The sequence below is a fragment of the Armigeres subalbatus genome, unplaced genomic scaffold (genome assembly GCF_024139115.2).
Source record: "Armigeres subalbatus isolate Guangzhou_Male unplaced genomic scaffold, GZ_Asu_2 Contig1584, whole genome shotgun sequence".
Classification (NCBI taxonomy): domain Eukaryota; kingdom Metazoa; phylum Arthropoda; class Insecta; order Diptera; family Culicidae; genus Armigeres; species Armigeres subalbatus.
In genome coordinates, this window is record NW_026942377.1 from 1 (window position 1) to 13084 (window position 13084).

Below are 13084 nucleotides of genomic sequence, written 5' to 3' on the forward strand. Positions count from 1 at the left end.
ATCGCCACTGCCAGAATAACGCGTTTGTTTGAATATCGGTGGCATTATGGCGAACTGAAAATCCGGGGGAACTTGGTCAACATGCCCACTAATGAGCTTAAGTTTGAAATGGTTGAGGTGCAGGATTAGTAATAGAACGAATAATATGAGTTATTGTTATGAATGTTTAAATATATAATAATATAAAATAGTTTTGTTTTTTTTTTTCAAATTATAGACGCAAATGGAGACTGTTCCGTTCTCAATAAATGTATTTGATGCGTATTTTTTATATTTACCAATCTATTTTTATTGAAGAATTCATATCAACTTTTTTTACACAACTGTGCGAAAAAATAGGGTTACTGCTGATGGACTTCATCTCATAACTCCGATATTCATCTCACGAAAAAGTGGTGTTGAACTTAATCTGTAGATTAAAAAAACACAGAAATAAAGATTAAAAAAAAAAAAAAAAAAATCTCACGAAAAACAAAGCAATGAAAAGGTATTTGATTTGTTTCTTGTTTTTGTGAACTTTTCTAGCAATGAGCACTCATGTTGGCAAAAAGAAGCGACGAAATAAGTGCCGTATGTCTTTGTTTCGCGATGAGATGAATATATGTTCAGTGAGATGGAAAACGGAACAGTTCCCCTATATGGTACCCACGGTATTTGAGCGAGAACGAAACGTTTCATCACAGATCCTTGGTAGGGGCTGCTTCTGTTTTTATCGCCCTTGCATAAAAGTGCGATAAACTTGTTTCATGGCTTGTAATGATTCGAAGAGGTTTTTGCCCCTCTTTTATCGTTGTTCGTTATCTATTAAGGGCGATTTCTGCAAACCGTGTAACTTGGCTTGCGCCTACATGCACAGCAAAAAAAATATTAATATGCTGCGACGCAATTTTGGTCAATGTACTCAAAAACTCTATGTAATAATCAATTTGAGGTATTATTAAGCCATTTTGATATTTTATTACATAACTCAATGTAAAGTGTGACAGGCAAAATATTTTTTCATGTTACGCTTAAAGTACACAAAATTACCTGCATAAGTTTGTAATTTATTACATATAAAATGATGCACATCATGCCGGTTGAACAAGTTGCACAATCTTACATATTCAGATATATTATTATGTTAAATCAATGTAAAATTGCATAAATATGCTGCGATCGCGCCCAAACTAACCCCAAAACGAACTGTCAAACAGATGAAATTTTCGGGTGCTGATTGATCGCCGAAAATGTTATTGTGCAGGATAAAACTTTTTTATAGTTATAATTCAAGTGCGTTTCCGGAAAACCAGTGGTCCACTGATCGCCCACATTCGGAGGATAGGTTTTTGTGTTTGACAAAGGAAAATCCAGCATCGCAATACTCTGATTGGGAAGTTCAATTGAATCAAGAAGGTAAGTTTCTGATCAGCGGGAACTTCATTTCATTTGTAATTGTACCTGATACAATATACTCTTTTCGTTGCAGTCATTGCTGAATTTGGCGGGTTATTTTCCATGAACAATTTATGGTAGATTTCTGGACGCTAGTAGGAAACCATTCCGCAAGGTAGGTACCCCATCGTTAACAATGCTTCGGAAGTTTATTTGTTTTTTTTTTCGTCAGGCAGCAAACGACGGAGAAACGGTGCTACCCTGGATGACACAGAACGATTACTCGAAGCAAGTGGGCATTATTCTGATCAGCTGAAGTAAACTTGATTCTTTCAAGTGATGCAGGAATATAGGTATATTTGAATGCGCGCATGTATTTCCAAATAGTACGATGTTAAGAAATGATTCAAGGAAAAATTCATTCCCTGAAAGTTCAATTACTGATGTTGATTCTGCAGTGAAGTGATTAAACCAAACAAATGCAGATTAAAAACTATATACGGAGCTATTTGGCCACCACGATTAAATTATGCAACACAGGGCTGTTAAATATTCAAATTTGCGATATGTATTTTAAATTTAAAACATTAAAAAAAATCAAAATCTTAAAATTTCATAATTATATAATTTGCAAATGTTAAAATATCAATTTTGGTCATTGTATCAAATTTTGCAAAATTCAGGATTTAGAAATATAAAAATTAAAATGTTTAAGAATCTATAAATTTAAAAAAGTAAACATTTAAAAAAAATCTTAATCTAAACATTGGAAGGTTTACAAATTAATAATTTCTGAAATTTCAAAATTTGGACATGAAAAAATTTTTGAGCTTCAGAAAATAGCATTTAGCAATTTATAAAGCTTAAAAACTCAAAAATATTAATTTTCAAATTTGAAACTTTTACGTGATGAACTTATAATCATGCAATAAAAATTACAAAAATAAAATATATAAACAGAATAAAAAATTTAAAAGTTAATAAATTTAAAACTAAAAAAATAAATTTATAAAAATTACGAATTATAAAATTTTAAAATTCAAAAATCTAAAAATTAACAAATTAAAAAATTTAAACTTTAAAAAATTAAAAATTTAAAAAATTTTAAAATTTAAAAATTTGAAAAATTTAAAAATTGAAAATATTTAAAAATTTAAAAATTCAAAAATTGAAAAGATTTAAAAACTCAAAAATTCAAAAATTTAAAAATTTAAAAATTTAAAAATTTAAAAATATAAAAATTTAAAAATTTAGGACTTTAAAAGTTTAAAAATTTAAAAACTTAAAATTTTAAAAATTTTAAAATTAAAAAATTGAAAAAAAATTAGAATTAGGAAATCTAAAAATTTTAAATACAAAAATTTAAATATTTCAAAACTTAAAAATTTAAAAATTTTGAAATTTTAAAATTAAAAGATAAAAAAATTCAAAAATTTTAAAAAATTAAAAATTAAGAAATCTAAAAATTTTAAACATAAAAATTGAAAAATTTAAATATTTAAAAATTTAAAGATTTAAAAATTTCAAAATTTCAAGATTTCAAAATTTCAAAATTTTAAAATTTAAAATTGTAAAAAATAAAATTTAAAAATTATAAAATTTGAAAAATTAAAAACTTAAAAAGTAAAAATTTTAAAAATTAAAGACTTAATAAATTAAAAATTTAAATACTTGAAAATTTGAAAATTTTAGGAATTTAAAAATATGAATTTCTCTATACTTTCTAGCTGAGCTAAGCTGATTTCCAGAAAAAAAATCGTGGATGATAATTTGGGGGATGTACAAGGATTTTTTTTTGATAATTTGAGGGAAGTACTAGGAGAACTTCTGGAGGAATTTCCGGAGGAACTTCCGGAGGAATTTCTGTAGGAACTTCCGGAGGAATCCCTGGATGAACCTCCGCAGGAAATGCTGAAGGAACTTCCGGAGGAATTCCTGGAGAAACTTCCGGAGCAATTACTGGAAAAACTTCTAGAGCAATTCCTGGAATAACTTTAGCAGGAATTCTTGGAGCAACTTTCGCAGGAATTTCTGGAGGAACTGCTGCAGGACAGGAAATTTCTGGAGAAAACTTCCGCATTCATTTCTGAAAGAACTTCCGCACAAATCTCTGGAGGACTTCCGGAGGTATTCTTGGAGGAACTTCTGAAGCAAATCCCAGAGAAACTTCTACAAGAATACCTGTATGCTCTTCCGCTGGAACTCCTGGAGGATCTTCCGAAGGAACTCCTGGAGAAAATTCTGGAGGAATTCCTAGAGGAACTTCCTGAAAAGTTCTTGAGCGATCTTGCAAGCAATCCCTGGAAGAACTTCAGCAGGAATTCCTGGAGGAACTTCCGCAGAAATTTTGGAGGATCTTTCTGACGAATTCTTTAAGGGTCTACCGGAGAAATTCCTGAAAGTTCTCCCACTAGAACTCCTGGAGGATGTTCCACTAGAGGAGCTTCCTGGAAAATTCCTTAGCGAGCTTCCGGAGAAATTGCTGGAAGAACTTCGAGAGGAGATCTTGGAGAAATTTCGAGAACAATTCCTGGAGAATCTTCCGTAGGAATTCTTGGAGTAACTTCCGCATGTACTCCTGGAGGAATTCCTGGAGGAACTTCCGGAAAAATTCCTGAAGGAACTTCCGCAGAAATTCCTTGAGGAACTTCTGGAGGAATTCCTGGAGGAACTTCCAGGGAATTCCTGGAGGAACTTCCGGAGGAATTCCTGGAGGAACTTCTGGAGGAATTCCTGGAGGAACTTCCGGAGGAATTCCTGGAGGAACTTCCGGAGGAATTCCTGGAGGAACTTCGGGAGGAATTCCTGGAGGAACTTCCGGAGGAATTCCTGGAGGAACTTCCGGAGGAATTCCTGGAGGAACTTCCGGAGGAATTCCTGGAGGAACTTCCGGAGGAATTCCTGGAGGAACTTCCGGAGGAACTTCCGGAGGAATTCCTGGAGGAACTTCCGGAGGAATTCCTGGAGGAACTTCCAGAGGAATTCCTGGAGGAACTTCCGGAGGAATTCCTGGAGAAACTTCCGGAGGAATTCCTGAGGAACTTCCGGAGGAATTCCTGAGGGACTTCCGGAGGAATTCCTGGAGGAACTGCCGGAGGAATTTCCGAAAGAATTTTCGGAGGAACGTCCGGATGACTTCCTGAAGGAACCTTCGGAGGAATTTCCGGAAGGATACTTGAAAAAATTTCCGGAGGAATTCCTGGAGGAACTACCGGAGGAACTTCAGGAAGAATTCTTGGAGGAACGTCCGGATGACTTCCTGAAGGAACCTTCGGAGGAATTCCTTGAGTAACTTTCGGAGGAATTCCAGGAGGAACTGCCGGAGGAACTTCCTGGAGGAACTTCCGGAAGAATTCTTGGAGGAACTTCCGGAGGAATTCCTGAAAGATTTTCCGGAAGAATTCCTGGAGGAACTTCCTGAGAATTTCCTGGTTGAACTTTCAGAGGAATTCCTGGAGGAACTGCCGGAGGAACTTTTTGGAGGAACTTCCTGAGGAATTCCTGGAGGAACTTCCGGAAAAATTCCTGAAGGAACTTCCGGAGGAATTCCTGGAGGATCTTCTGGAGGACTTCCTGGAAAATCTTCTGGAGGAAATCCTGGAGGAACTTCTGGACGAATTACTGGAGGAACTTTCGGAGAAATTCCTGGAGAAGCTTTCGGAGGAATTTCTGGAGCAACTTCCGGAGGAATTCCTGGAGAAACTTCCGAAATAATTCCTGGAGGAGCTTCCGGAGGAATTCCTGAAGAAACTTCCAGAGAGATTCTTTGAGGAACTTCCAGAGGAATTTTTTGAGTAACATACGGAGGAATTTCTTGAGGAACTTCCGGAGAAATTCCTGAAGGTAAAGGTGAAGGTTTAAAGATATTCTTGGAGGAGCTCCGAGGGAATTCTTGAAGGAAATTGTGAAGGAATTGATATTGTGAAGGATGACACTTCGGAAGAATTGATGGAAGAATTTCCAGAGTAATTCTTTTAGGAATTTTCAATTGAATCCGTGCGGGTAATTTCAAAGGAATGTCTGAAGGAATTTCCAGACAAATTTCTTGAGGTGCGACTGGAGGATCTTTAGAGGAAATTCTTCCTAAAAAAACTTCACAACAAATTCTCCCGCCTCTATTGCCGATAATCAACAGAACAGACATGGAGGCTCGAACAAAATTTCTTGCAAAACATGTGTAAACAAACACACCGAACCTCAACGCCATCGACGTCGACATTGCAACTCACAATCTCATTTTGACAACACGATGGCGCTGGTATGCTCTTCATGCATAACGACACTAGCGCCAAGTGGCATTTTTTATGACGCTAACGTTGATTATGCACGGGATACCGGCGACATTCCAAAGCAATTTCAAAATGAACAGTCAACTGTTCTCTGTGCTGTCACGTCACCGCCGATAAAATATATTATATGTATTTAAATATATTAAATATAAAAATTAACAATTAAAAGTTAAAATTAAAAATTAAAAAATTGAGGATTAAAAACTAAAAATAAAAAATTAAAAAAAATGAAAAACTAAAATTAACAATTAAAAGTTCAAAATTAAAAATTAAAAATTAAAAATTAAAAAACTAATAAATTAAAAATTTAAAATTAGAAAATTAAAACGTGAAAGTTGAAAATTGAATATTGAAAATTCAAAATTTAAAATAAAGGAAAAATTAAGCGAAAGTAAAAAATAAATAAAAACGAAAAGAAATGATGTAATAGGGGTAATGACGGCTTTGGCAGGTTTTGTTCTATTATTGGCAGGGGGGTTTTTTATGACTGATTATGCTCAAATTTGGCCTAAACATTCTTTGCATATCAAAGAATATTGTGGCCAAATTTCATAAAATTCGGTCGACAAAAACCCCCCTGCCAATAATAGAACAAAACCTGCCAAAGCCGTCTGTTCCCCTATTTAGTATTTGTGGATACGATGAAAAGCGTTTTGAATAAATAAAATTTGAAATTGTTGTATCTGAAAATGTATTTTTGTACATGAAAGAAAAAAATCCGAATACCCCTAACCCTGCTCCCGAAAGCGGGATTCATCCTGACCTGTTTTTACGTCATTATATCAGTTACATCGAAAATATTACGTGGAAAATTAATTACACTGCATTCATTTGAAAACGAAATATCGAGTACGTCAACTTTTTGTTACGTCAATCAAATGTAATAAAACATAATATTTACGACGGCGATGATGTGCATCGAATCTGATGTGATATTACTTTTTATTTTTTACTGTGTACAGCGAGCAAAACACACGCTCTTGCTACATGGTGGTGTGAATGAATTGCTTAAATTATCACTCTCCGTTATGTTTCAGACCACCGTACCGCGCTTAAAGCAAGGTGTTCACGAGCAAATTGTGCCTTCTTGTGCTACCACCTGACCTAGTTTCTGCCATTGTTCGTGACCCATTGGTTTCCTTCGAAATACATTTTATTTTCATCGTATGGATATTTTCCCTAACTACTCGACCCTTTGACTCACTTCTGTCGTATACACCCATGCCGAATAGAGACACGCGTCAGATAGTGAGTAACGAAAATGACCTTGCTCACGAACTTGACTTACCTCCTGGAGCAAAATTTTCAGCATCTCAAACACTCCCGGACCGGGAATTTTGCTGTAGGGCAGGGCACTGTCCCATTCCTGGTCCCTGGCATCGTCCGCAGCACTATCAATTGTTGCAGCCTGGGCCTGAGTACTACGGAACCGAACCGAACTGACCACCAAAGAGTTGTTCACTTTCACCGCTTGGCGCAGCATGTTTGCGTTCAACTTGCGAAACCTTCTTCAACCGGACTGACTTGGAGTGAGGAACGTTTGCAAATGAAATTATCCGGCGACTGGTCGTTTAATATCTCACCGTGCCAAGTGGAAGAATAAACCCCTTTGATTAGGTGCGATTTGGGTTATCAGCTACCTCGGTCAAACTGATATGGATCCAGTGGTATCGATTACAGCAAGATATCGGCCTGACAGCAGCAGGAGCAGTACTGCGAACTAGTGCGAACCACAACAACGACAACGCGATGCGGAGATCGCGAATCGGAACACCAGTCATCATAGTCATTATCTTCATTACCCTTGCCCGGATGGATGACATTGAACTTTTTTTTCGGTGGTCGCAGTTTCTGTTTTGTGGACGCGTGATCGCTTGGCTCCTAGTATTTGTGCGCTACGCATCTCGAGTCCACCAGCAGAGTCCGGCATCAACACAGCTGTCGCCGTGGAATATGGTGTGGTGTATTGACGATTTGAAGTGTTTTCAGCGCAGGTTGCTTTTGATATCCACGACGCAAAAGCTGACTTCTAGCGGTGGTGTGGGTTTATTCACGTGTTTGTTTGGTTTGATATCTTCATTGCCTGATCGTTGGTGGTTTGTTTATATGTAGCCTATGAGCTGTAAAACAAGCAGTTATTGATAAAAAAAACACCGGCTATATTTTATTTTTTAAAAAGGCGGAATTTTGCCAATAAGTCGTATGTACGATTCCCCATAGAACCTCAAGAATGTTGAGTCCATTATGAGATACTGCAGAGAACCTTACTGTAGAGGTAGAAATACGTATATGTAAGTAAGTAGCCTCATTGAATAATTTTGTATTAAAGGGCCGTACATTAATTACGTAAGCATTTTTCAGGGTTTTCCAACACCCCTTCCCCATGTTAAATTTTTTCCCTTACAAATATTTTTTATTTATATGAAGCGTAAGAAAATGGCAGACCCCATAAGTGCTTGCGTAATTATTGTACGACCCTAAAGAAAACAGACACCGAGTCAGATCAGAGTAAGCTCTAACTGGAAGAGGAAGGAACCTCCTTTAAACTCGATTGAAAACCGCAACGCGACAGTTCAGAAGTCAGTCGGAAGGAAAATCAAAATTTTCGAAAGGCGAATGGATCCCGAGTGCGATACTGTAAAAGTTTTGACGAAAGCACTGCACAGACAAAAATAATGATGGGAGCAAGCTTCCTACTCAGTATCCTCATGAATTTCAAGACTGGAAAAAGCTGTATATAAGCATGAATTCTGAAGACCTGACCTGACAAAATTTCCAAGCTGTCCTTTCCGAATGTACGAGATCTTGGCAGCTTAAGATGAATATCTCAAATCTGAACAGGGACTACGGGCGACTACCTATATGGTTTGATATGGAAAAGGTGTTGCTTGTAGCATACATTACTACATATTTGGTGATTTCGTTCCTTGTCTCATTCGTAATATAGTAAACGTACTTAAGAATATATAAGAACATACTGATCGTTAAATGAACCATGCGTTATTCCCTACATATATTTGCTTTCTATTCAATTCGTTCTCTGGCAACAATGGAGAACATAGCGCGAGAGATCAATAATGATGTACTCATGCTGTAACGTTGCTATGCAATGTATTTTTTAACAATTTTCTGCTCCGGGGATTCAAAACATTGTTGATTACATCATTCAATAATCTATGAGATCTTCTTAAAACGGATTAACTCAATAAAAAGTTGTTCGTTTGTTAACTATGGACCCAACATATTTTTTTAAAATCTATTGTCCGTTTGACAAATACAAGTTAATACTTCAATCAATCCACCCCAATCCAAAGCAGAAAAATTTCATTTAATAGTCTCTAAACTTGAGGAGTTATTTTAAATAATTCTGTAAACATCGCTGTACAATTAAACACACAAAAATCATTTATGCTTTTGATTGTTATCCTTGATATCATTCCTCAGATACACGCCGGTGTATTAGCTGTGCGCGCGCCCGCGTGGCTCCGGCGTGTATTATATGGAACAAACAACCTAATCCCTACATGCAGTCGATGTGGTAGTATGGCTATAGTGACCGCATCCTATCGCCATTTTTGTTGATGTTCTAGGTTCGAATCCCGTTGCGGACATAAAATTTTTGTAATTGATCACCGAAAATTTTCGAAAAATGAGTGAGGCGTAAAAGTGATAAAACGAAAAACAGAAATTTATCAAGTAGGCATGATTTTCGCTTATCTTCTAGGTTCGCTCTTCAGAAAAAAGGGGTGGGAGAAAGATGTTTTACTACAAACTCCGAAAAAAGATTCTCCTCCGACCCGAAAAACGCTTGATTTCGACTCATCGAAACGAAAAGTACGAACCCTGGTTATTGATATTAGGGAGCGGGACCATTTGGGCAGCACCACCCATGCACGTCCGCAACGTCAATCACACGACCGCGTTCCAACCAAATGGTTTGATTGTTTGTACATCACTAGATATCGACAGAAACTAACCATGTACTAAAAACAAGTGATTCAGATGAAATGCGCTCGAGTAATGTACGTTGCTGATGAGAATAGGGGTGCTGCCCAAATGGTTATCTACCTATGTGTAATCTAATTTGATAAGTCCCTTATAAAATATATCACGGTGTGCCTGCGACCATTATTAACGATAAAAAAGTCCATCCATTCTGAACTCGCCTTTCGAAAGATATAATTTCAGGCGTCTGCCATGAAAATTTCAAAATATTTCATCTAGGAATCGAAAGTTATAGCAGTTACAAATTTAATGATTTTTGCGTTCGATATTTCACTAATATGCAACCATATATACCGTCCTCCTAATTACATCTAAATAAATTATCATCAAATATGCTATTTGCAACCTCAATCAACTATAACCTAAAACCTATTCTTTGAATAATAGAAAAAATAACAAAGGATGTTAGAGATAATATTGTTCTAATATCAATGACAAAATAGACAATACAACCACAATACAGTATTCAAATTACAGAATTATTGCACTTCAATCTCCTAATGAGCTTGAGCTTGAGCTTGATTGACTGCTCGTAGTTGCTACTCCATTATGACCAGATCAACTATTCTTGCACAGGGAACCAACAGATGTTTGCTTGGGACTAGCACACATCTTCAATGTACAAGTACTGGTGATCTCATTTGTTAGAGTCATACTGGGCGCCTGCCACGTCAGAATGCAAGTCAATGTAGGGAAGAGCGAGGAAATGATGATGCAATCACTCGCCCACTGCAAGCCGAATATACCTCTGCACTTGCCACGAGTTCATGCGGAATTTGTTGGAATTTCTGGGATAGGTTGGAGAGGCAGAGGTCCGTCTTGGTTAACGAGCTGCCAATGTGATAGATAGGAGAAGGTAACTGATGGAATTTTCTAATTGGATGTAGGAAACGAGCTCTATACTATAAGTTCATTTCCAATTCTAGCAGATTACTGTTAGAATACTCAAGTTGAAGGTATAGGAATAGTAATGGAAACGGTATGGAAGTCCATTTCCAGTTCTAGCGATTGCTAGAACATGAGAAATAAAGAGAAAGATACAAAGTAGGAGAATGGAACGGACCTGGGATTGAACCCACGACCTCCTGCGTATGAGGCAGAAGCAGTAGCCATATGACTACCAAGCCCGCATTTATTGCACTTCAATCTCCTAATCATACCAAAGTGTGAATATTGTCTATGACAGACAAGTAACTACACTCTGTATTATGATTCTGCTTTTATTAAATATGATAATAGTTGGTAACATAGAATACCGCGCTGAAACAATTTTGTCTTTCATGGGTACTGGGTAGTTAGTAAGACTAGTAACCAACATTTTAACAACAATGTGCATCATCTGTTGTCAGTTATACAACCACCATCCAGTTCGATTCAAGCAGTGGTACGAAAACGAGTTCCATTTGGAAAAAAATGGGAAAGGCTAGATCACACGAGGGAACCGCCTTTTCCGAGAACAGTGAACGAAAAAGCAAATATGCACCACTTCGGAACGTCTCAACAATTTAACTGACTTGTTGAACTACGATGTATTTACTTCAATAATTAACTGACACAGGGAATACTAGTATCCGACTAAGAACTAGAAGAGGGATACCATCGCATTTCCATAAAGCCAGGTAAGAAAATGAGAGATTTTAAAATACTGAAACTATTTAAGAAATAGTTCACTGCCATGAGACAGAGTTCACTACAATTCCATTTAATTCCACCAAATCGTATTACTTTTACATATACGTATTTCAACCTCAACTGTAATGTCGTCTTCAGTGTCATATACTTGACTCGACTCAAGTCTGCTGACTTGTAAAGTCGTCTTCAGTGTCTCGACTTGAGTCAGGTCAAGTACGAGACATTTTTCGTTAATAATGGTCACAGGCACACCGTGATATTGTTATCTTATGTCATATAATCGTCATCTGACTAACGAAAATAGCTGAGTAATGATGACTTTGGCAAATTGTTCGTTTATTGGAAAGCAAATTTTATATGATTTCAAATTTATTTGGAAAATTCTTCTGCATATTAAATCGCCTTATGTATAAATTTTACATATTTTTACAAATAAAAACTCTTTTCAAATAAAAAGTTTTGCCAATAATATAAACAAAATATGAAAAAGTTGAAGTTTTCCTTCAAAAACGGATTTCGAAAACTCTTAACAATAACAATAACATTAACAAAAATAATACAGCTCGTAACGTTTAAATAAGAAAGAACGTTAACGTTACCGTTGATTAACGTTTTATGAAAATTAACGGAAAATCGTTAATCATTTTCAACTAACAAAGCGGCATTAACCTTCTGTCTGTGCTCAAAAAACCTTACGTTGTCTGTGCTCTGGGGTCAAATTGACCCCAAATTGAAATTGCTATAACTTTTTTATTGTTTGGCCAATTTTGGATTTTTAGGGCTGTTTCGAAAGATAATTTAATCATCTTTCAGGTCGTAACCAAATTTTGTCTATAAGTGGGCGGGTACAACGCGGTGAGGGGTTTTCGTGAAAAAGGGTACAAAACGAGTGATTTTTCATGCTTATTTTACTTATATCTGAAAATCCTAAACATTTTGAACTGCACCTTTTCAACCATCACCATCCTTAATGCCGCCTACAAAGTGATATCCCAGATCATCTTGCGTCGTCCGTCACTACTAGTGAATGAGTTCGTGGGAAGTTATCAAGCCAGCTTCGTTGACGGCCGCTCGACAAGGAACCAGATCTTTAATGTACGGCAAATCATTCAAAAATGCCGTGAATACCAGGTCCCAACGCACCATCTGTTCGTTGATTTCAAGGCGGCATACGACAGTATAGACCGCGTAGAGCTATGAAAAATTATGGACGAGAACAGCTTCCCTGGGAAGCTTACCAGACTGATCAAAGCAACGGTGGATGGTGTGCAAAACTGTGTGAAGATTTCGGGCGAACACTCCAGTTCGTTTGAATCGCGCCGGGGACTAAGACAAGGTGATGGACTTTCGTGCCTGTTGTTCAACATTGCGCTAGAAAGTGTCATGCAGAGAGCCGGGTGTAACAGCCGGGGTACGATTTTCAACAGATCCAGTCAATTTATTTGTTTCGCGAATGACATGGGCATTGTCGGCCGAACATTTGCAAAGGTGGCAGAACTGTACACCCGCCTGAAACGTGAAGCAACAAAAGTTTGACTGGTGGTGAATGCGTCAAAGACAAAGTACTTGCTGGTGGGCGGAACCGAGCGTGACAAGGCCCGCCTGGGAAGCAGTGCTACGATAGACGGGGATACCCTCGAGGTGGTCGAGGAATTCGTCTACCTCGGATCCTTGCTAACGGCTGATAACAATGTTAGTCGTGAAATACGAAGGCGCATCATCTGTGGAAGTCGGGCCTACTACGGGCTCCAGAATAAACTGCGGTCAAAAAAGATTCGCCACCG

At 37.2% G+C, this 13084-nt stretch overlaps 1 long non-coding RNA gene across 1 annotated transcript; it reads right to left on the reverse strand.

Annotated features, from left to right (window-relative positions):
- Positions 1–264: 264 nt before the first annotated feature.
- On the reverse strand, positions 265–7988 carry LOC134203023 (uncharacterized). Its single transcript, XR_009977404.1, has 2 exons — positions 6952–7988; positions 265–409 (listed from the first exon to the last, which is right to left on the reverse strand). It is a non-coding gene; the product is annotated as an uncharacterized LOC134203023 (long non-coding RNA).
- Between the last annotated feature and the right edge of the window lie 5096 nt (positions 7989–13084).